Raw genomic sequence first — 21,745 nt, forward strand, 5'->3', positions numbered from 1 at the left:
ATTTTGTCAGTATCTACAAAATATCTAGGTAGGATTATGATGGAGATTATATTTACTGTATTGAATATAGATCAGTTTAAGAAGAATGGGCATCTTAACAATCTTAGGTCTTCTGATTCATTGACATATCTGATTGTTTAGATTGTTGATTTTTCACCAGATATTTATAGTTTTCAACACATAGATCCAACATATTCTGTTAAATTTATACCTATGCATTTCTTGTTTGCAGGGTGCTATTTTAAACGGTAGTTTTTAAAGATCATCAATTGTTCATTGCTAGTTTATCAACATATAACTGAATTGGGTATATTGATTTAGTATTCTGCCACTTTGCTAAATTCACATGTTGGTTCCAGAAGCTTTTGGTTTGCTTGCTTGGTATTTTCTACACAATCAGAACATAAAAAATAGAGATAGGCTTATTTCTTCTTTTCCAGTATCCATGCACTTTTTTTCTGTATCTTGTTTTCCTGCACTAGCCAGGATCTACAGTCTGATCATTTAGTAAGAGTGACATTCTTGCCTTGTTCTTGATTTTTAGAGGGAAGTTTTTCACTATTAAGTGTGATGTTAGCTATAGATTTTTCAGGGTTGCCCTTCACCAGTTTAAGTTCCCTTTTATATTTATTAAACTGAGTGTTTTATTATTACTATATATATCATTATCATTAATGGATGTTAAATTTTGTCAAATTATTTTTCTCAATATATGTGATTATTATATAATTTCTCTTCTTTAATATTTTGATGTGAGAAGATTTGCTAATTGATATTCAAATATTGAAGCAGTCTTCCATTCCTCCTCCTATTCCTGGAATAAACCTCACTTGGTGTTAATGAATTTTCTTTTATATATCACTTGAGTTGATTGTAAATTGTTCAGGATGTTTTTGTGTGTGGTACTGGAGATTGAACCCAGGGACACTTTATTAGTGAGCTACATGCTCGACCCATTTTAAAATTTTTTTGGACAGGGTCTAAGCTGGCAAGGCTGGTCTCACATATGTGTTCCTACTGCCTTAGCCTTCTGAATTGTTAGGATTACATGTGTGTGCCACCTTGCTCAGCTTGTTCACAATTTTGAGTCTAAATTTGTGAGGGATATTTGTTTGTCATTTTCTTTTCTTGTACTGTATTTGGTACTAGAGTAATGAGTAGATTCCCTATTTACATATCCGGGAGGATATTACATAGAATTGCTACATTTTAAAAAAATCTTTGTTATAAATCACCAATGAAGTTATCTGAACATGGAGTTTTCTTTGCAGGAAAGTTTTAAACTACAAATCGCTATATTATTCAAATTATTTCATCTTGGGTGAATTTTAATAGTTTGTATCTCTCAAGGATTTGACCCATTTCATATAAATTGCTGAATTCAAAGCTGTGAAGTTGCTTATTTTACTTGTTATTTTTAAACATCTGCAGGGTCTGTGATGATGTATCTGTTTCCCTCCAGATACTGGTAATTTGTTTCTTCTTATTTGTCAGCTTGGCAAGAAGTTTATCACCTACATTGATTTTCTGAAACAACTAGCTTTTAGCATCATTGATTTTTTTATATTTGTTTTTTGTCTGTTGTCATTTTCAACGATTTCTACTCTTATGTTTAATTCCCTTTACAGTGCTTTGTTTGGATTGCATTTACTCTTCTTTTTCCTATTTCTTAAGATGGAAGCTTATATTGCTGATCTGAGTCCTTTCTTCTTTCCCAAACATAAGCATTAATTTTTACAACTTTATCTCTAAGTGATGTTTTGATTGCCTTCTACAAATTTTGATAGAGTGTATCTTAATTGTCATCCAGTTCAAAATACATTCTAGCTTCCCTTGCTTGTTACTTAATGAAAACATTTTGGAATTTTCTAAGTATTTTTATGTTAATAATGTATAATCCAGTTGTGCTTTTTATTATTGTGTTATATTTATAACATTTTCTATGCTTTTCATTTCAACCTGTCTTTATATAGCATAAAATTGATTTTTAAAAAGTACAGTATCACAATGTCATTTAGTATGTTTAGACAAGATACATTTAATGTAATTACTTATGTAACTGGATTTGTATACCATTTTATTAGTTGTATTCTACCTGACCCTCTGACATTTTCTTCTATCCCACCTTTTCCAACATTTTTTAATTTTAAATATTAATTTTAGTATTGTTATACTTCACTAGCATATTTTGCAAAATCTTTTCTTAGGTTATTTATTTTTTATTGGTTCTTTTTAGTTATACATGATAGTAGCATCCATTTTCGTATAATTATACAAGCAAGGAATATATCTTATTCTAGTTAGGACTCCATTCCTGCATTTTTAAAGTGGTTGCTTTAGGGATTATATTACCCATACCTCATTTTTCCATTATATGCAGTTAATATTTTGTAACATCATTTACAACCACATAGGTTCCTTTACTCTCTCCTCTTAATGTTATAGTTGTTGTATGTGTTACATATTTATGTACATAGGAAACTCCATTAGACAATTTTTTTTTTACTTTCTACAATTATATTTATTTTAGGGAACTTAAGAAAAATAATATTTCATATTTACTCAGATATTTACCTTTTATTTGCTCTTCCTTCATTCCTGAATTTTCATGTTCTCTTCTTGTACATTTTCATCTAGCCTAAATAACTAATTTTAACATTTTAAAACAGATCTGTTCATGAGAATTCCTCCCTTTTATATTGTTTTTTTTTCATTTTTATGGGAAAATATTTATGTTTTCATCACTCCTGACATATTTTCACTGGTTATAGGATTCTGACTTGACAACTCTTATTTTAGCAATTAAAAATATTTTTCTACTGTCTTTGGGATCCATGATTTCTCATGTGCAATCTGAAATCAATCAAATAATTTTTTTTTACAAATATTGTTTTTCTCTTGCTGTTTTCAACATTATTTTATCTTGGGGTTTTAGCAGTTTAACGATGATGTATGTGTTTTGGCATGATTTGCTTTGAGTTTATATTGTTTCAAGCACTTTGATTTTCTTAAATCTGTCAATTTATATTTCTTGCCAAATTTGGAGATTTTACATCCATTATTTGCCTACTATAAATAAAATATTCTTCTGCACAATTTTTATACCAATTTTCCTTCAGTTATTCTGGAATATCAATTATATGAATATTAGATTTTTATATTATCCCACAGGTCCTGAGGCTCTGTTCCTAACTGTGCCTACATTTTCCCCCTATTTATCAAATGGATTCGTTTATTTATCATAAAGTCCACTGATTCATCTCAACGTTATCATCATTATGTTATTGAGCTCATACAGAAATTTCTTAAAATTTTAAATACTGGAATTTTTCAGCTTTGCAATTTCCACGTGGCGTTATAGTGTAGCTTGTATTACTCTGATGAGAACTTCTAACACTTTACACTTTTCAAGAGTGTTTATTTTGATCTTAGACAACATAGTTATAACAGTTGTTTAACATTATAATTTGAACATCTGGGTCATATTGATGTGGTACCTATTGTTGAGTAAGTATCTTGGTTACTTTGAATATTATTTGTTAGAATATCTGGACAAATTTGGGGAAGTACAATTTGGAGAAATATAGTTCACAGATAATCAACTTTGTCAGTTTCATACTCTAATTTTCCTTCTGCCTTCTGTGGACAGGTCAGTTCAATTTTCAAATCTTTTGCTATGTTGCTTTGGGTCTATCCTCACACTAGTGCTCTATTAAGTGTTTTTTTCAATGTCAGTTCCATTCCCAAAGCGTTTGATATTCTGCTTTTGGTCTATCCCACTCATGAGCAACTCAAGAGTAAGCTTGAGCTTTCTATCAGCTTATATCCAGTATTAAAAGATTTCCCTTCTCCAGCTCTATCCTCTCTGGGATTGTTCACATATTGTCCAGCATGCAACGACCACTTCTCTGGTTTGCCAGAGTTTCTCTCAGAGTTTATTTGGTTGATCCATTATCCATGAATTGCAGTTCTGAAACTAGAGTCATCCTTGAGGCAAAAGTAGAAGAAAGAGGAAAGAGAGACATAGAGCGACAGAGAAAGAGACACAGAAACTGACTCAGGATTTCCTCTCATACTATTGAGACAGAGGACTACTATTGCAGTTTAAGCCAGAAATGTACCATTCTATAGTCCCATGACTGGGATCCTATGTCACTTCAAAGTCGCAAGGGGAAGGATGGTATAATAACAGAGAAACTCACCCAATTATGTTTCTTTTTCTAAATTGATTCCTTTCTGCTACCTGCCTGTTTTTGTTTACATTTCAGATTGGCTGGGCCATTAATTTTTAAAATATTGTGCAGATATTTTAGCTATAATCAGCAGAAAAAAAGTTTAATTAGGCTTACTCCAACTTAGAATAAGAAGTCTAGCAATAAAAAAAAAGGAAATCACACTAAACTCTAAGAAATTTTATCCTTATTTGACTTTTTCTGAAGACTAACATGGGACTGATATTGATGATTGAGAATCTAAAAAAAAACACCTACATAACCACTTTTGTTCCTCAGAAGTGTTTTTTAAATAAAAATATGAAAAACTACAATATTTTTAATTTTTATTTATTTTATTTTTCCTTTTATATTTTATTTTTTATTAACTTTTTAAAAATTTTTACAGACTGCATTTTGATTCATTGTACACAAATGGGGTACAACTTTTCATTTCTATGGTTGTACACAATGTAGATTCACACCATTCGTGTAATCATATATAACTACAGTACTGAACTAATCAAACCTTTGAAATTTTTTGAAATAAATTAACTATATTAGAAAAATATATTTCCAGGAGTTTTCTTTTAGATTGAAAATTTTCTTGACCATAACAATGCATGTATCATATGTACTTGTGTATTGTTTAGTTGTCTTTAAAATTTGATGTGAAAATAATTGAACTTTCTCAAGTTACCACTATGTTCTCATTTCTAATATATCTTGGGAGATGACTCATTCTGGGAAGCTAATGCCTTCAAGTGATGAAATTTTGTTTTTCAAAACTATTATATGAAACTATTTTTCATATAACTATAGTAGCTGGAAATACTTTTGAACTTCAGTATGTAATTGCGTGATATTTTAAACAGGAAGTATGAAAAGTTGTTAAATTCTTTTATAAGACCAGAAAATCATTATAAAATGATTTATTAAATGATGTTCTAATAATCATATAAAGATGTATGTCCCTTATTAAAAGACTTTTTATTCTTATATCTGGTTTTTATAGTTTGTCTTTCACTCTCCTTGTTATCTGCTGCCATTTGTCATGCCTTCAGTGGCTTGTTTTTAGAAATTCCTTATTCCTTCTCACTCTTCTAATTTGCTGGGGTTTGCTGATTTTCATTGATCTATGTCTTCTAATCTGTTTAAAGGTCAGAGACTTTTAGGAAAGGTCTGAGAAGCTCATCTGTGACTGTATCATTGGGGCTCCACCTTTTAGACTTGTGACACTTATTTTCCTGATTTTGCTGGAGTCATTCCATATAAATGAGGGATTAATATTGTGCTTCCTCAGTCCAGGGAAGATCTATGGTAGTTTAATGGTTACTTAGTTTTGCACACTACTCTGAGTAATAGGACTGAAATTTCAAATAGAACCAGTCCCTTTGTGCCTGTGGGTATGCAGTTGAGGTAAATTATAGCTTATGGCACTAATTACTTAATAAACTGAACAAACATCAACTCTTTTGCTCAATGTTGAATAAATAAGGTAAGTGAAAAATTGGAGGAAGTGTTAATTTATTCTCAACAATACAAAAAAATGAATGAGGATGAAGTTGTAGAGTTTTAAGACTGTTGGACAGAATGAACTTGAATATTCCACTCCTTGGCATTCCACCAATTTTAGTATACCAATGATATAGAAAGGAAGCCAGCAGACCAACTTCACCAATATTGATGTTACAGAGGAAGAATTTTATCCTCAACTGTATATACAATTGAGAATAATCTGCTTTCATCTATCTTAACCTATTAGGCAGAATTGAAAGTACAACAGAAGGAGAAGTTCATTAACTTATCTCATATGCTATAAACTCCTAGAGGGCAGAAAGCAAATTTTCATGTCTTTTTTTCCCCTAGCCTCTACAACAATGCCTTGGACAAAGTAAGAGTTCAAATATTATCTCCACTTGTGTTTCCTGAGAGTTTAAATAGATTTGATATTATAAAGTGTGCATCCCTAAGCCAAAAATCTGAAATCCTCCAAATTCTGAAAATGTTTGAGGGTCAACATAATACCCATGTGGAAAACTCCATACCTGATCTCTTGTAATGGATTAAATTCAAAACAGAGATTCATTAAAATTGTAGGCTGGGCACAGTGGCTCAGGTCTGTAATCCCAGTGGTTTACAAGATCAAAGCCAGCCTCAGCCTTAGCAAGACCCTATGCGACTTAGCAAGACCCTGACTCAAAATTTTAAAAATAAAATAAAAAGGATTGTTGATCTGGCTCAGTGGTTGAACACCACTGATTCAATTCCTGGTTCTAAAAAAAAAAAGTAGAAAATTACATTCAGGCTAGGTGTGTATAAGGTATATATGAAACATAAATAAATTTCCATTTTAGACTTGGGTCTCATCATCAAGACCCCCCCCCCCTCTCTCTCTCTCTCTCTCTCTCTCTCTCTCTCTCTATATATATATATATATATATATATATACACACACACACACACACACATATATATACTCCAAATTGAAAAGAAAATCAGAAATCTAAGAGAATTCTGATAAGCATTTCAGATAAAGAATATTCAGCCTGCATTTCTTTCTTAAATGTTTTGTGAAATTCACCAGTGAAGTAGTTTGGGTCTCAAGATTTCTTTAAAGGAAAAAAAATAATTCAAAAGTCAATTCCTTTAATTAGACACAACTATTCAGTTATATTCATTCTAAAGCAGTTTTTGGTAATTTCCAAATTTTAAGAAACAGGTCAATTTTTTACATTGTGAATTTATAGGCAAAATAGTAGTAGTTTGAAATTATGCATGTTAGCATCTGTACAATCTGTTGTGAAGCCCTTTCTCATTCCTCATATTACAATTTGTGTTTTCTCTCTTTTTGGCTGTATAATTATTTTTCTCACAGATAAAGCTATTGTTTTTTCATTGCATTCTCTTAGGGTTTCCCTATTTCCATTTCATTTATTTCCTAGCATTATTATTTCTCCTGTCTCCTTGTTTTGGGGCTAAATTTACTTTGTAAATGTAGTTTATTAAGATAATTATTCAAGTAATGTATATTCAAGCTTTTTCTATCTACTACTTTAATGCTTTAAATTGTTTTCTAAGCACTGATTTAACTGCATCCTGCATATTTTCATACGTTGTGATTTCGTTTTTGCTGATTACAAAGTACTTTCTCATTTCTTTTGTGAGTTCTTTTTTGGCCTATTTATTATTTACAAGTGTGTTATTTAGTTTCCAAATATGTCCCAGATGTATTTCTTTTATTAATTTAGTTTGATTATACAACATGCTTCGTGATGTATGTTTTCCATTCTTTTATATTTAATCAATTTGTGACTGTATTTAATACAAGTTACTTGAAGAATAAGCACTTAGTTGAGTTTAAGTCTAATACAACATCTGCCTTTTGTTAGGTATGTTTAGACCATTTTGTAATTAATATAATTAATAATATGTTTGGTTTAATTCAACTTTCATTTTAATTTCTATTTGTCTTATCTTTCTTTTTGCTACTTCTTCATCTTTACCTGCTTTTTGTTACTGAATAATTATTTATGTTTTCATTTTATATTCTTTGTTGGCTGATCAGTCTGATATTTTGATGATTTTTTTAGAGACCATGGTGCATCTCTTTAACTTCATGCTAGGAGAAGTTGCCATATTATTCTACTTCATAGATAAGAAAAGAATCTTAATATAATATGTTTCAATTTCTCCTATATTAACTTCTGTGTTATTGTTGCTGCACATTTCATTTTTATGTATGTTTTCAAATCCCTACTAAATTGTTATTTAAAAAAGTAAAGTTATTATTCAGAATGATTTTAAAAATTATAAGTTCTTTCATTTTTAACTTCAAACTTACTATTTCCAGTGCTTTTCTTTATATTATGTAGGTTCAAATCATATACTTATCACTTCATATTCCATATTTCTTTTCTAGAATTTTAATATGGATCTTTAAAATATGTTCCATTTCTTTCCTCATCCTACTTGTTTTCTTCATATTCTTGAACATAAAGAATGCAATAAGAGTAGTTTTGGTACTCTTTTCTACTATTATTTTTCGTTTTGCTGTTGTAAGTACTTTCGCACTGAGATATTATTTTTTTATTTTCCTGTCTCCTTGTATGCTGGGTAATTTTTCACTTAATGGCAGATACTGGAAATCTCACTGTTGAATGAGGGATATTTCTGTAGTCTTTAAACATGCTTGGACTTTGTTTTGGAATGTATTTAAGTTTCTTGGAAGTGGTCTGATTTTTTTAAAGGTGTGCTTTTAGTAGGTAATTCTAGAATTACCTTTATTATAGAACTAATTACTGGGGCAATATCTTTCTGTGGACCCTCTTAAATTCCTTGTGAAATACGAGGTTTTCTAGTCGAGCTGATGGGAATTTAAACTATTCCTGGTCCTGTGTGAGCTTTGAGGTTTGTTTTGCCTTTTCATTTTTAGTGATTCTTTTCTCTAGTTATTCACACACTTGAGTTGATCAGTATTCAGCCAAAGACATGGGAGATCACTTTACAGAGGTATAGAGTTCTATGTGCCATTTTCTTCTCTCTATGCAGTGTTTGTATTACAGTATCCCTCAAAATCTAGCCATCCTATCCTCCCTGAACTGTCTCCTCAACTCAAATTCTTAAGCAGTTTGGCATCCTTCTCTCTTCTATCTTTGGAAGTTCCTGAGGCAGTAAGTTCAGACACTCATAAGACTTACTTCATTTGCTTCCCTTCTCTCAAGAATCAGTACTGTACTGCTTGTGGACAAAGGTCTGAAATCCATTGTTTCCTATTTTGCTTACCTTTGATACTTAAGATGAAAGAGTAAATCTTATTTCCTAATACTTCATGATGGCTAAAAAGAAGTTAAGGTAAAAGAAGTTAAGGTGGCCTTTTGGAATGGTACCGTGGAAACACACCAGGAGTTGTATTTATTTGTAACTATTTGTAACTATTAAGCTTCATTCCTTGCTAGTTTTATAACTGTAGCAGAGATAATTGACCTTTTGGACCTTAATTCCTTCATCTGGAAAATGGGGCTAGAAAACCTGTCCTACTTTTCTTTTCTTGATGCATTATATTCATTAATATACTTGTTAAAGTATAAAATACTATTAAAGGCTATTTTGTTAATAGTTGACATTTCTATAACAACTGGTCCTTCCTACTGAAACAATTATTTTAACATATGCCAATCCCCTCTACACAATTTTTATATAAACTTCAAAAAAAGAAAATGTATATTATTCCACTATGACAGCAAAAGGAAGACCAATTCTGTGACTCATCTATGTGATGAGAATTGGATCTTTTAAAATGTTAGAGAATGTAAAAGTTAAGCACAAAACCAACACTAACAGTGTTCACATATATGAATGCTTCTGCAGAATTGTTTAATGTGAACAATATTGAAAATAAAAAGATGTCGGGCTGGGGATATAGCTCAGTTGGTAGAGTGCTTGCCTCACAAGCACAAGGCCCAGGGTTCAAATCCCCAGCACCGCAAAAAAAAAAAAAAAGATGCCATATTAAACTAGGTGAAATCTTCTATTAAATCAAATCTAATTAATGATGTTATGTTTAGGAATAGCTTAATTAAATATATAATTACAAACTGATGCTTCAAAGTTAATGAAATTTGAACATGTGTAAAATAATTGCTATTGTAAATCTGTGCTCAGAAGCTGTCACTTTATCACTTATGTTTAATGATCCTTATCTTTACAAAAAACTGTTATATTTACCTTACTTTAAAAGTAACTTGCCAGGATTTGGAGATATTGCAAAAATAAATTCCAGTATTTTCAAGCATAAATTCTAGTGTGGATATCCTGTCTATTCAAATACTATGGAAGGCTATTCATTGTCTGTTTAGTGGGCTATAATTTACTGAAAAGCATTGCACACATCTCTAATCCTTCTTTTTAAAGTTGCAATTGGCCTCTATCACTTACATAGAAATATGAAACAATAGATACTAGAAAACAACCCAGTATGTAACTTTCTCATGGTAAAAGGAATTCTGCACTGACTTAAATTTTAAAATATTTGAAGATTATGTGCAATTAGTATGCATGTTCACCAAGTACATGAAAGCTTAACATATATTCACAGTGACATGAACAAATACAAACTATAAAGCAATTTTATGTACCCATCTTGCACATAAATTTATAAAAAAACATATATATCTACAGGGATACACAAGAGTTTTTGGTACATCTCTAATGTCTAAATTCTAAAGAGGGTTAATGTTTGTTAGAAAGAAAAAATACATTAGCAACTCAATATCCTATATTGTAAAATGTTTATTAAAGACAATTTATTAGCTTTTAATGACACTTTTATCATATATTAATTGTAAAACTAAAAATACCTATGAACTATGAATATATTATTGTATACACAGATATCAAAATTCATATCATTCAGAAGAAAAACTATCAATATCAAACAGATAGTCAGTGACACAAACATAAATAGGACCTCAACTGAATAACAGATTCCTTCATGTCTTTAGTTCTACTTTCATACAGAATATATAAGGCAACTAATGACCAGTGATTTATGGGATTTCTTGATGAACTAAATATTACCTTGAATCATACATACTTGTGGATTAAATTTCATTGATTTTTATCTTTCTAAGTCTAAAACATGTGTAAGTAAATCACTTCTACTTTTCAATAATCAAGGTGTTTGTACTGCTACAAGTATTGACCATTAACTAATATTTCACAAACTTGTAACTCACAGTCTAAATAAATGACTTTAAAATGTAAAATTCATTTCAATTTACTGTTGAGGGACAATCTATAAAATTTATCATAGCCACACATTGGGACAGTGATTATAAATAAATTATTCATTATATCAAAATAATCTGTATGTCCTTTGGATTCCACTCTAATCAGAATTTATCCTTATTAGCTCTCTCTCAACCTTTTTTCATTATCCAAAAAACTTCAGCCAACCTCTCCTCTCACCATACTCACAGAAGGAATTTTTATTTGTATTTAAAATATGATTCACAATGTTAAAGCCTTATTTCTTCATTTAGGCTAGATATTCTTTTAGTGTTTCCTGAGTCATATTTGCAGAGTACATATTAAGACCTAAGGAGAATTTCGTCTAGAAGTAAAGAGATGGACTCTTCAATTTTCTTATACCTCCTATTTCGGATTTAATACCAGCCTACACAAACCTAGGAGAAATAATTAAGTACACATCCCACTCTTCAGGGGTTAGAGGAAGATCCCCCTCAAAGGACACCATCTAGTGGTGAGTAGGCAACATTATATAAACACAGATATGGAATATAAAAACAAATTTAATTAATCAAAGAGTGGAAGCATAAATTTGTCCTCACAAAGAAAAGGGAATGCTTGTAAACCATAGTTGATAATGTAAATTAGTACAGCCATTATAAGCAAACACTATGAAGGTTTCTCAAAAAGTTAAAAATGGAACTAGCATATGATCCAGCAATCCCACTACTGGGAATATACTCCAAAGAAATGAAATCAGTAATTTGCAGAGATAACTGCACTTCCATTTTCATTTACACTAGCAAAGATATGGTGGGAACAATATAAGTGGCCATTAGTGGATAAATAAATAAAGGAAATGCAATATATACTCACTGCAATATTTAGCTTTAATAAAAAGATAATCTTGTCCTTTTCATTACACTAAGTAAAATAAATCAGGAACAGGAAAACAAATACTGCATGATCTCACCAATATGTGGAATCAAAAAAAAACCTGAAATCTAAGAAACATAGCATAGAATGGTGGTTAACATAGGCTGGACTGGGTAGATACAAGTCAAAGGATACAGAGTTTCAGTTAGACAAGTAGAAAAACTTTATGAGATCTATTATACAACATGGTGACTATAGTTAAGAGCAATGTATTACATAATTGAAAATGGCTAATATAATAAATTTAAATGTTTTCATCACAAAAATGCTAAGTATGTGAGGCAGTATATATGCTAATTAGTTTGATTTAGTCATTCCACAATGTATACATATATCAAAGCATCACATTGTATATCACACACGTATATTTTTGTCAACAAAATGAAAAATATATTTAATTTAATAAAAAAATGCTCAGTTACTTAACAGCTTCATAGAGTACAACCCCCAAATCTGATAACTGTGGGCAAAGTCCTTTCTTTATTCTTCCTTTGACAAAGGGAAACAAAAACAAGATCTTTCCTAGGTCACAAAATCTATCTTTGGGTCTCTATTTGAGGTACTCTGCCTGAAGATACTCAATTCTTATTCCATCAAATATCTTTCAAATGTTATGACCATAAGTTTGTCTTTATGCCTGGTAAAAAATATTCTGTGTGTGTGAATGTGTTTCTGCATATTGTGTTGTTTTCTTTTTAAGGCTACCAGTGTACTACAAATTCAAATTAAAAATTTTTATAAAACTCGAACATCTCTTAAAATATGTGCTTGGACTTCAAGGTATTGTCAGACCTCAGTTTGAGAGATCCTGCCCTATGTGATACCTGTGGTATTAAAATAAAAAGCACAAGTTATTATCAAATTATAGGCTTATAGACGTTTGTAGAATAGGATTAACATTAACTTCCAATGTTTCTGTTGGCACTGCATTTCTCCTGGCTTATCATATTTATATCTAGATATGAGATACAGAGGGAGATATTTTCATACGACTAACATGCTCCAGGATCTTTCATTATATATTCATTGGTGGTTTTCAGACCAGATCTGAATGTGTGGAATACATTATGCAAGGTCTGGCAATGGCCATACTCAGCAATGTTATTTTACCACTAATATATAATTCAGGTAACCCAATATCCATTTTCAAAAAGATCATTAATGCTACCTAGGAACAACAGCTTCACCTGCAAATTGTGAAGACACATAGTGTTTCAACACACTTTGCACTACTGAGAAATCAGAACAGAGCATCTTCCAAAATAGCCCTTTCCTTTCCAAATCACTGTTCTAAAAAGCTGCTGATATATAAATGTATCATCAAATATATTTGAGAATTTACTCATTTATTTACTATGAGAATAAAGTATGCATGGCAACTTTAGTGTACCATGTTTTGAACATAAATATTAAACCAATTTCAAAGAGATCAAGAAAAGACAAAAGAACAAAGGTGGTTCTGATTAATGTCTTTACTTCTATTTAAAGCATAAGGTTAGAAAGTGGGAAATGAACAGCTAGGATGGTGGTAATTAAGAGAGTTTCAATTTTGAGGACTTCACCTGCACTTCCTACTTTTTAACAGAACTTGATTACTAAAAATGTCTAATGTTTATCATGAGTTTCTTTATGTCTAAATCTATCTGTCCACCTAGAATATTATAGGACACAAGTTTACTAAATAAGTGCTTTTGAGTAAGATGGTATTTTATATCATATAGGAAAATTCTGTTAGTTTGTGAGGGCTACCAAAAGCAACAAAATACCAAAATGCTCTTAACAACAAAAATGTATTGTCTCACAGTTCGGAAGGCTAGGAGTCTGAAATCAACATGTTGGTAAGGCTGGTTCTTTTGAGGACTGTGAAGGAAGGATCTATTCCAGGCTCCCTCCATGGTTTGTAGATGGCTGTCTAAATGTTCATATGGTGTCCTCCCAGTACATGTGACTGTATCCAATGCCACCATTTTATAAGGACACTAGTCACGTTAGTTTAGGAGCCTACGCTAGCTAGCACAGTATGACCTAATCTTAATTTAATTACATCTACAATGGCTTTATTTACACATAAGGTTTAATTCTACAATGATCTGGTTAGGGTTAGGACTTCAATATATGAATGGGGTGGGTGGACACAACTCAACCCATGACATCAATTAACCACCTCAATAATAAGATAACAAGATTGGATGCTAACTTCCTTTGACAGCCAAAAAAGGTATCAATTTCTATATTAGCAGAATATTGTCCCCCAAGGGATGTTTGTGTCCTAATTTCTAGAACCTGTAAATATGTTAGGGTACATTCAAAAAGTGAGTTAAGATTACAGTTTTGATTAAAATGACTAATCAGGTCACCATAAATAAGGAGAGTATCCTAGATTATTTGAATGTGCTCAGCACAATCACAAGTTTCCTTAAATGCAGAAGATAGAGGCAGAAGAGTTAGTGGGAGTGATAAAATGTTAGCTATTCTTTAAGCCATTACTGGTTTTCAAGATGGAAGGAGCCATGACATGAGCCAAGCAAAATGGGTAGACTAAAAGTTAGGAAAGGCATGGAAATAGATTCTTTCCCAAAGTTGCAAGAAGGACAGTCCTGCTGACTCACTGAATTTAACCTGGTAGCCCCTTTTAATATTTCTGACATGCAAAACCATAAAATAATATTTTTTTCTATTGAAGATCGAATCTAGGGGTGCTTTACCACAGAGCTATATCCCCAAAGCCTTCTTTTATATGTTGAGATAGGGCCTTGCAAAGTTAGCAAGGCTGGCCTTGAACTTGGGTTCCTCCTGCCTCAGCATTCTGAGTTGCTGGGATCACAGACATTCATACAACACCCAGCTATCAAATAATAAATTCATGTTATTTTAATTCACTAATTTTGTGGTACTGTGTAAGAGCTGTAAGCAGAACATAAATAGTTCCCCTCAAAGATGTTGATGGTAGTGTCCCTGATCTCTCTCTATTTTTCTATGACACTCTTTAAAAAGTCTAGTAATTAGGATAATTATTATTTCAACAGTGAGGGCATTACTATCATTAAAATAAGTGGACTCACCCAGATTCTTAACATTGTATCTACAACAAAGGTATAACTATTCTGTCAGTGGGACAATGTTGACTCCAGAATAGAGCAAAGCTGATCCATACAGTTAGATAATAAACAATGGAGAATATTTTGATTACATTATTTCTTTACACTTGTGAAAACAGACAAGAGGAAATTCAGTTTTTTTCTATGACTGCCAGCTCTTAAAATCTGGGTTGTGTAAGAAGTCAGATGTCATTTTTTAACAGTACTTTTCAGACTTTAATGTGCCTATGCATCACCTGGGGATTACAATGAAATGCAGATTCTGATTTGGCTGTCTGGAGTAGGGTCAGGGATTTTGGAATTTCTAAGCACTTCTGAGGTGATGTGTTTGTTGCCACTCCAGGGAATGTACTTTGAATACTAACAATTTAATAGATACAGGAGTATCAAAAACAAGCTGAAAAGTAAATTGGCTTCACATCACAATTAATACTGTTTTTTTTTTTAAATCTATTTGTTCATAAGGTATTACTAGTGGGTACTGGAGCCTCAAACTGACTTTCCACATCTTTTAACCATTTATTAATGATAAGAATCATCTTAAAATTCTAAGTAAAAAGCTTGAGTGGTTACTTTAATAACTAACATACATATTCAAAAATAATTTCATGTGGGTATACTGTTGTCTTAGAATATTAGAGATGTGTCAAGAATGAGAAAACTAATAAAAAATATAATGCTTCCCACTAATGCAGAATATATTTCTTCTCCTACATTTTACAATGCCCCAGGTCTCCTCCAATTATTGCTGTTGACAAGATTTCAACACAACAATTTGTTGGTCTATGAAAGGGCAAAGCTATTTGTAAAATGGGTTGCAGATAATTACTTTCTCAAATATCCCAGTTATTCCATCCATAAAACATACAACAGGTAGATCAAGCTATCCAAATAAGAAAGTATTAAAGTAATAAATTAGTGTTGTAAGAAACATATAATCTTATAATCTATTGTTTCATAAAACTCAATGAAGAAATTTTTTGACTATTGGTTGGTTAGAAAATAGGGAAGAATATGGGTCTATGTGCCTTATGCCATTGAATCCATTAAAGGTTAACACAATGATCCCTTTTCCCATAAACCTCAGCCATATATATATATATATATATATATATATATATATATATATAAATTTCTTCACTCCTGAGAGGAAAAAAGATGTTCGGGAACACATACTCACACACTTTTTTTAAAGTTAAGATAGATCCCACTCCAACTCCATGACCTGTTAACTAGCAGGTTATAAGTCAGTGTACAGACTCTAGAATGACACTTGCCTTAAAGTCCTGGCTCTGCCACTTACAAGGTATATAATCTTGCATGTGCACCATACAGAAATGCTTGTATACACAGGAAAAATTTCAATGGAGGTCATGTAACTCACGTTTGCAGGATTATTTTAAGAAAGTTATAAGAAATTGTCTCCAATTCTATGGGAAGAGAGGCTAAGGCGATGTCTTCCTGAATTTTTGCCACTCTGACAAATACCAGATTTAATGATTCAAAGAATTAACCTAATTAGACATAAGTCTAGATGTAAATCAACAGGAGACCAAGAAGGAAGTTACTGTTGAAGATGTATTTAGAGATGGCAGATATAAAATATAGTGTTTCATTGAGTGACATGGTACAATTTCATGTACTTAGTTGCAGTATACCTAGACCTCTGATTTAATACAAACAATTTTGCTACTAGTTGGTTGACTCTATTTGCACAGATGGGTTGCAACTTAGTCTTTAAATTTTTGCAGACTAGAAAAGTTTCAGGGTGTCAGTGATAGTTTCTGTATATGCTATACTTTCCAGTTCCTCTGTTTTGGTGTGGAGCTGGGGATTTATTTAACCCAGTGTCTCACCTTTCCAGACAAGCATTCTACCAGTGAATCACCTCCATATCCCCAGATCTTCCAACTTCTTTCTTATATAGACTTTATCTCTAAAGAATCATCACCTTTTATTTTCAAATCAGTATACCTAAATATAGCATACACAATGGAAGCATATGAGACACTAGTATAAATTTAAGCTGACTTCATCATAAAATCAATATCAATAATTCAAATTTTCTTTATTCTATTGGGAGTAACACTGTATAAAATATAATACCCTATGCACAGTACAATCTTAAAAACAATAAATTAAATATTTTTAAATGTATAATTTATACAAATATTAAAGCCTTTTTTAACCAAGACTGAAGGTATTTTAATAAAATACTTAAATATAAATATACACTATTTGGCTAAGCTTACAATTCCCTGACTTTGCAGAAGTGTTAATGTGTTCATGGAAAACATAAACACATGATTACACCACACATTGAGCTGGGATTCCAGAGACTTGTATTCTAACTAAATATCCAACAAAATTCATATTACCTTGCTGAAGCATAGTTTGATTATCATGAGTCAAATAGACCTATGTAAGTCCTCAATGTGACATTTAGTAGCTATATAGTATTGGGTAAGTCAACAGCTTTGAGTATCTTGATTCACATTTGTAAAATGGAAAATAATACTAGAAATTATTTCATAGGCATGATAGGAAGTTGAAAATTGATAATGTGTATAAAGTAGATAGCAAAACGTCTGGCATTAATGCTGGCAAGGTACTTCACTCCTCTGGATTTTTGATTCCTCAGTGTGTAAAATGAGGTGACTGGCTTATTATTAGAAAATTTCAGCTCAAAATCTACAACTTAAATAAAAAACTCCATTGTCATCCTCTCATTCAGATAAGAATTATAAAATAAAATAAACCTTAAATCACAAAAAATACTCTCCAATTTTTATCTCTTATTTTAAGCTCCCTAAAATGAACAGTATATTAGTAAGCATTGTTTTCTATCTGAAGTTTAATCAATTTTGTCTACTGGTATACGTGTAAATGTCTAGGAAAGTTCTATTAATTACTATACTTTCTACAAGCTAAAATAGCTTAAATGGAATTCATATAATGTACACAGTACAAGAAACAGTCAAGGAGAAAGGATTTCTCATCATAATAAATAACATTCTTAATTCATTAATAATAATCTATGACAATTATTTTCAAGGGTTGCTTTGTATCCATATTCCTACACCACAAACTCTGATGTAATATTGGGATGGTGTCTCGAAGTGAAGCAGGAGCTCAGGTAAAAATCTATAAAAAGCCTGCATGTTAAGCCACAATTACAACATCACTCAAGTAAAACTTGAACTCTATGGAACAATGCAGATTGACACCCAAGGGATAGGAAAGTGACAACCAAAATATTACATAATACCAATCATGGCAAACATAACAATTATCAGTTGTGATTCAAGGAATGTACAAATAAAACTAATCCAGGGATCAGCCATCTAAAATAGCAATTGAAGGTATCATGCAATAAAATGTGAGTAATTAGAATATTTGAAGAGAAGACACAGGTAGCAATATTATCTCAGAGAAGAATTGAAAAGTGGAATATTTGTAAATGTAGTATTTATCAAACCAAAAATATTATAGATAAAACCGCTTCTGGGGTAATATTCCTTTGGTCTTTTAATGAGGAGATGATATATGTGGAGGTCACTCACTGCATAGGGTGTTCCATAATGCATTTTGTGTGACATACATTCAGGTTAGTTCAGTCACCTGACCAAAGATGGATAGGTTTTCACATGAATATAGTTTTCTCTATAACAATATTATTTCATTTCTCAGGAAATTGTGTTCCAGGGGGAAAAAATAACTTAGATGGCTATAGCTATTTTTATTAACCAGCCAGATACTGTGGGCAGATGATAAAGAAGTAGATAACACAATCCCAACCCTTAAGGAGATATGGTATAAAATGTAGTTGTGGAGTCAAGTCTAATACACACACACACACACACACACACACATACACACACACATGCTTGCACGCACACACACACACCAAATCATAAAATGACAACAGGAAACTGGCTATAAGAAGGTGACAAATATAAGAAATTTTGAAACAATTCTAGGAGAGAATCAGTCTATAAGAAAAGGTTGGATTAGATTTGAAAGCCACTTATGGAGATGTATATCTTGAGTTTCCAAAGTGGGTAAGATTTGAATTATGTAGAAAAGATGGTACCCTAGGTGAAGGAGATGATAGTTGTGTAAGGAGCAAAGTTATGAAGGTAGATTATTCAGGGATCATTAAAGTCAGTTGTGCTCTGAAGGATAAAGTAAAATAAGGTTCCTGTGGTTCACTGATGCTATGTTATGAAGCACTTTGAAATTCAAGTGGAATTCGTCTTGGGACAGTAGAAAATAGAGAGCCAAGAATATTTTGGTAAGAGAAAAGAATAACAAAATGCGTTCACAGATCATTAACTTGGTGGAATTAATTAAGGATTTGGGACAGAGGTGAAGGCTGACTGGGAAGTTCCTTTAGAGACTGGAGGGTTAATGATGAAAGTTCAGATTGTAGGGAAAAGGAAGAATGATGTGAGAGTGTATTCAAAGGAAAATTTGCCCATATTTGATAATGTTTTAACTAAGAGTAGTAGAGAAAATCCAGATCCTTTATTAGGAATACATTATCAGATTGTAGAAGTGAATTACTAACCCTGTTCTATAATTTCTCCACCAAGGACAGACAGGCTGGTTGCTCCTTATAGTAGCTGAGTAAGTTACCTCTCTGAATGTAGGGGTTTAGAACAAAGTTTCTCAAAACAGGATTGGACTTCTGTGGAAACTAAAAGAAAGGACAGCACCAATCTTGAAAGAGAGACTAAAAATTTGTGAGAGGATGCCAAGAAGGAAAGACAAGTAAGAAAATTTTCTTTCCTTGAGTCTCCACAATAGACTTCACTCTGAGTCTCTCCAGAGTTTAACATTCAAAATCATTGCATATCACCACAAATCAGAGAACCTTAAAGATTAAAAGTTAGATTCATTTGAATTAGTGCATTTTATTTTTTTCTCCAAATTTTTTTCAACTAAGAATTTTCTATTCCACAAATTATTCTCCAAGTTCTTTCTGTTATTTCAATCCTGATATCTGGAGATTAAAAATTTGCCTTCTCGAATTTATTACGTCCATTTATTGGGCCCATTTCGGGGCTGGGTGCACCCAGTAAGCCAGATTCAAAGTAAAGGGTAGATTCCTCCACATCAGCTGGCGCCTAAAAACATCCCAAGGCCAACTCCCTAACCTTTCACATATTCAGCCCAAACAGGGCTCAGCCCCACCTCCCTCCAGCGAAACGGAAAAGCGCCTGCGCAAAGCTCAAAGCCTATTCTCCTCACAGTGAACCCCCCACCAAGGTTCTGATGCGCAGGCGCAGCGCCCTCGGTGCAGCTGAGTAGGACTGAGAAATCTACTGTCCAGTGAAATCTAGAAGTGGTAGAATTCAACCCCCTCCTTTCTCTGGAGGCAGGGATGCCACTTTCTCCTGCTACCCGGCCAGAAGTGTATCCCAAACATAGCCCTCTCTCAGAGCAAGGTCCTGTGCTTTCTGGCAATGACACTGTATCACTATCCTCAGCTCGTTTTTAACCTCACGCTGCTGCCAGCCTTTGATGGGAAGATAGAAGCAGTTTGCTTTCCGAAAGCCGCACCAGTTTGTTGACTGCCCCCCTTTAGGCCACTGAACGGGCACCCCACGGGGCACAGCATTATCCCGGTGCCTAGCCCGCCCTCTTTCGCCCTTCACACTCACCCAGACTGGGTGCTTACCTCGGGGCGTGGTGCGATCACGGAAGGGGTCAAAGGATCCCAGATCAGACCAGTATTGAAGCAGGCGGATTCAGCGAGATTTTTCCTGGGTCTCCACTGCCGCCTCAGACAATGAAATCAGCGTGTCCGATCATCAATTCTCATCATGATCGTGACGTCACAAAAGACAGCGGCCAATGGGAGCCCGAGATCAGCTCCGGACAGTCCCTGGACTCAGCCCAGAACCTAAGAGTGGGGAGGGGGGAGCAGAGATGGCTGCCTGCAGTGGGGCTGTCTCTTCCCTGCCTACATCAACTGGACCTATGGACAGACCTCTCTGTACCTTTTTCTCTCTGAATAGCTGTGAACATCCCTGTAACTATAGTAGTTACATGACACACATTTGAGCAGGTGCTGCCTGATCTTTCAACATGAGATTTGCTTTCAGCGAAATTGTCCTACACTACCAAAATCAAGTGATAGAAGAAAGAAATGCAGTCACTATTCAACCGACAGGTATACATTCAGTTTTACTAAAAGTACGGTGGTGTCCATCTAATCTTTGGAACTTTCCAGTAAGAATGAGTGTACTGTTTTACGTAATTGGTTCACTGTGTTTACTGAAACAAGAAACTATGGGTTCCCTTCACCTAACTTCAATCCCTGTTCTGCCAGAAGTTTCTTGGGTGATCACCATTACAGGAAACAGTTCAAGTCACATGTTGCATCAGTCAACACTTGATACAATGCACAAATTTGCTGGATGCCAAGAGAGATATTGAATTCATTGTACTCTACTATTATAGAAGTTGCAACATTATTTGGAAGATAAGATTATTTCTAAGTAAACATTAACAATAATGTAAAAAATTACATGATCATATGCTCAGTCATGAACTACAGAAAAGAGGTACATCATTTCATGTCTGGAGAAAAAAGGTGGGAAAGTTGGGCACATTGTATAGTTGGAGTTTGACTACTAAATTGGAGAGGATGGAAACCAATGTTTAAAGGGCAGGGATAGGCAAATGTAGAGAAATATAAATATATATGATGTGAGTAGGGCCATGATGAAACCAGTCTGACAA

At 32.9% G+C, this 21,745-nt stretch overlaps 1 protein-coding gene across 1 annotated transcript in view; it reads right to left on the reverse strand.

Annotated features, from left to right (window-relative positions):
* The window catches only part of Hdx (highly divergent homeobox), a 127,361-nt gene extending 106,604 nt beyond the window's left edge, over positions 1 to 20,757 (reverse strand). The window contains exon 1 of the mRNA XM_047536614.1: positions 20,679 to 20,757. The gene's annotated coding sequence lies outside the window, so the exon portion shown is untranslated. The remainder of the gene's footprint in view (positions 1 to 20,678) is intronic.
* Positions 20,758 to 21,745: the final 988 nt, after the last annotated feature.

This window comes from Sciurus carolinensis, chromosome X (genome assembly GCF_902686445.1).
Source record: "Sciurus carolinensis chromosome X, mSciCar1.2, whole genome shotgun sequence".
Classification (NCBI taxonomy): Eukaryota; Metazoa; Chordata; class Mammalia; order Rodentia; family Sciuridae; genus Sciurus; species Sciurus carolinensis.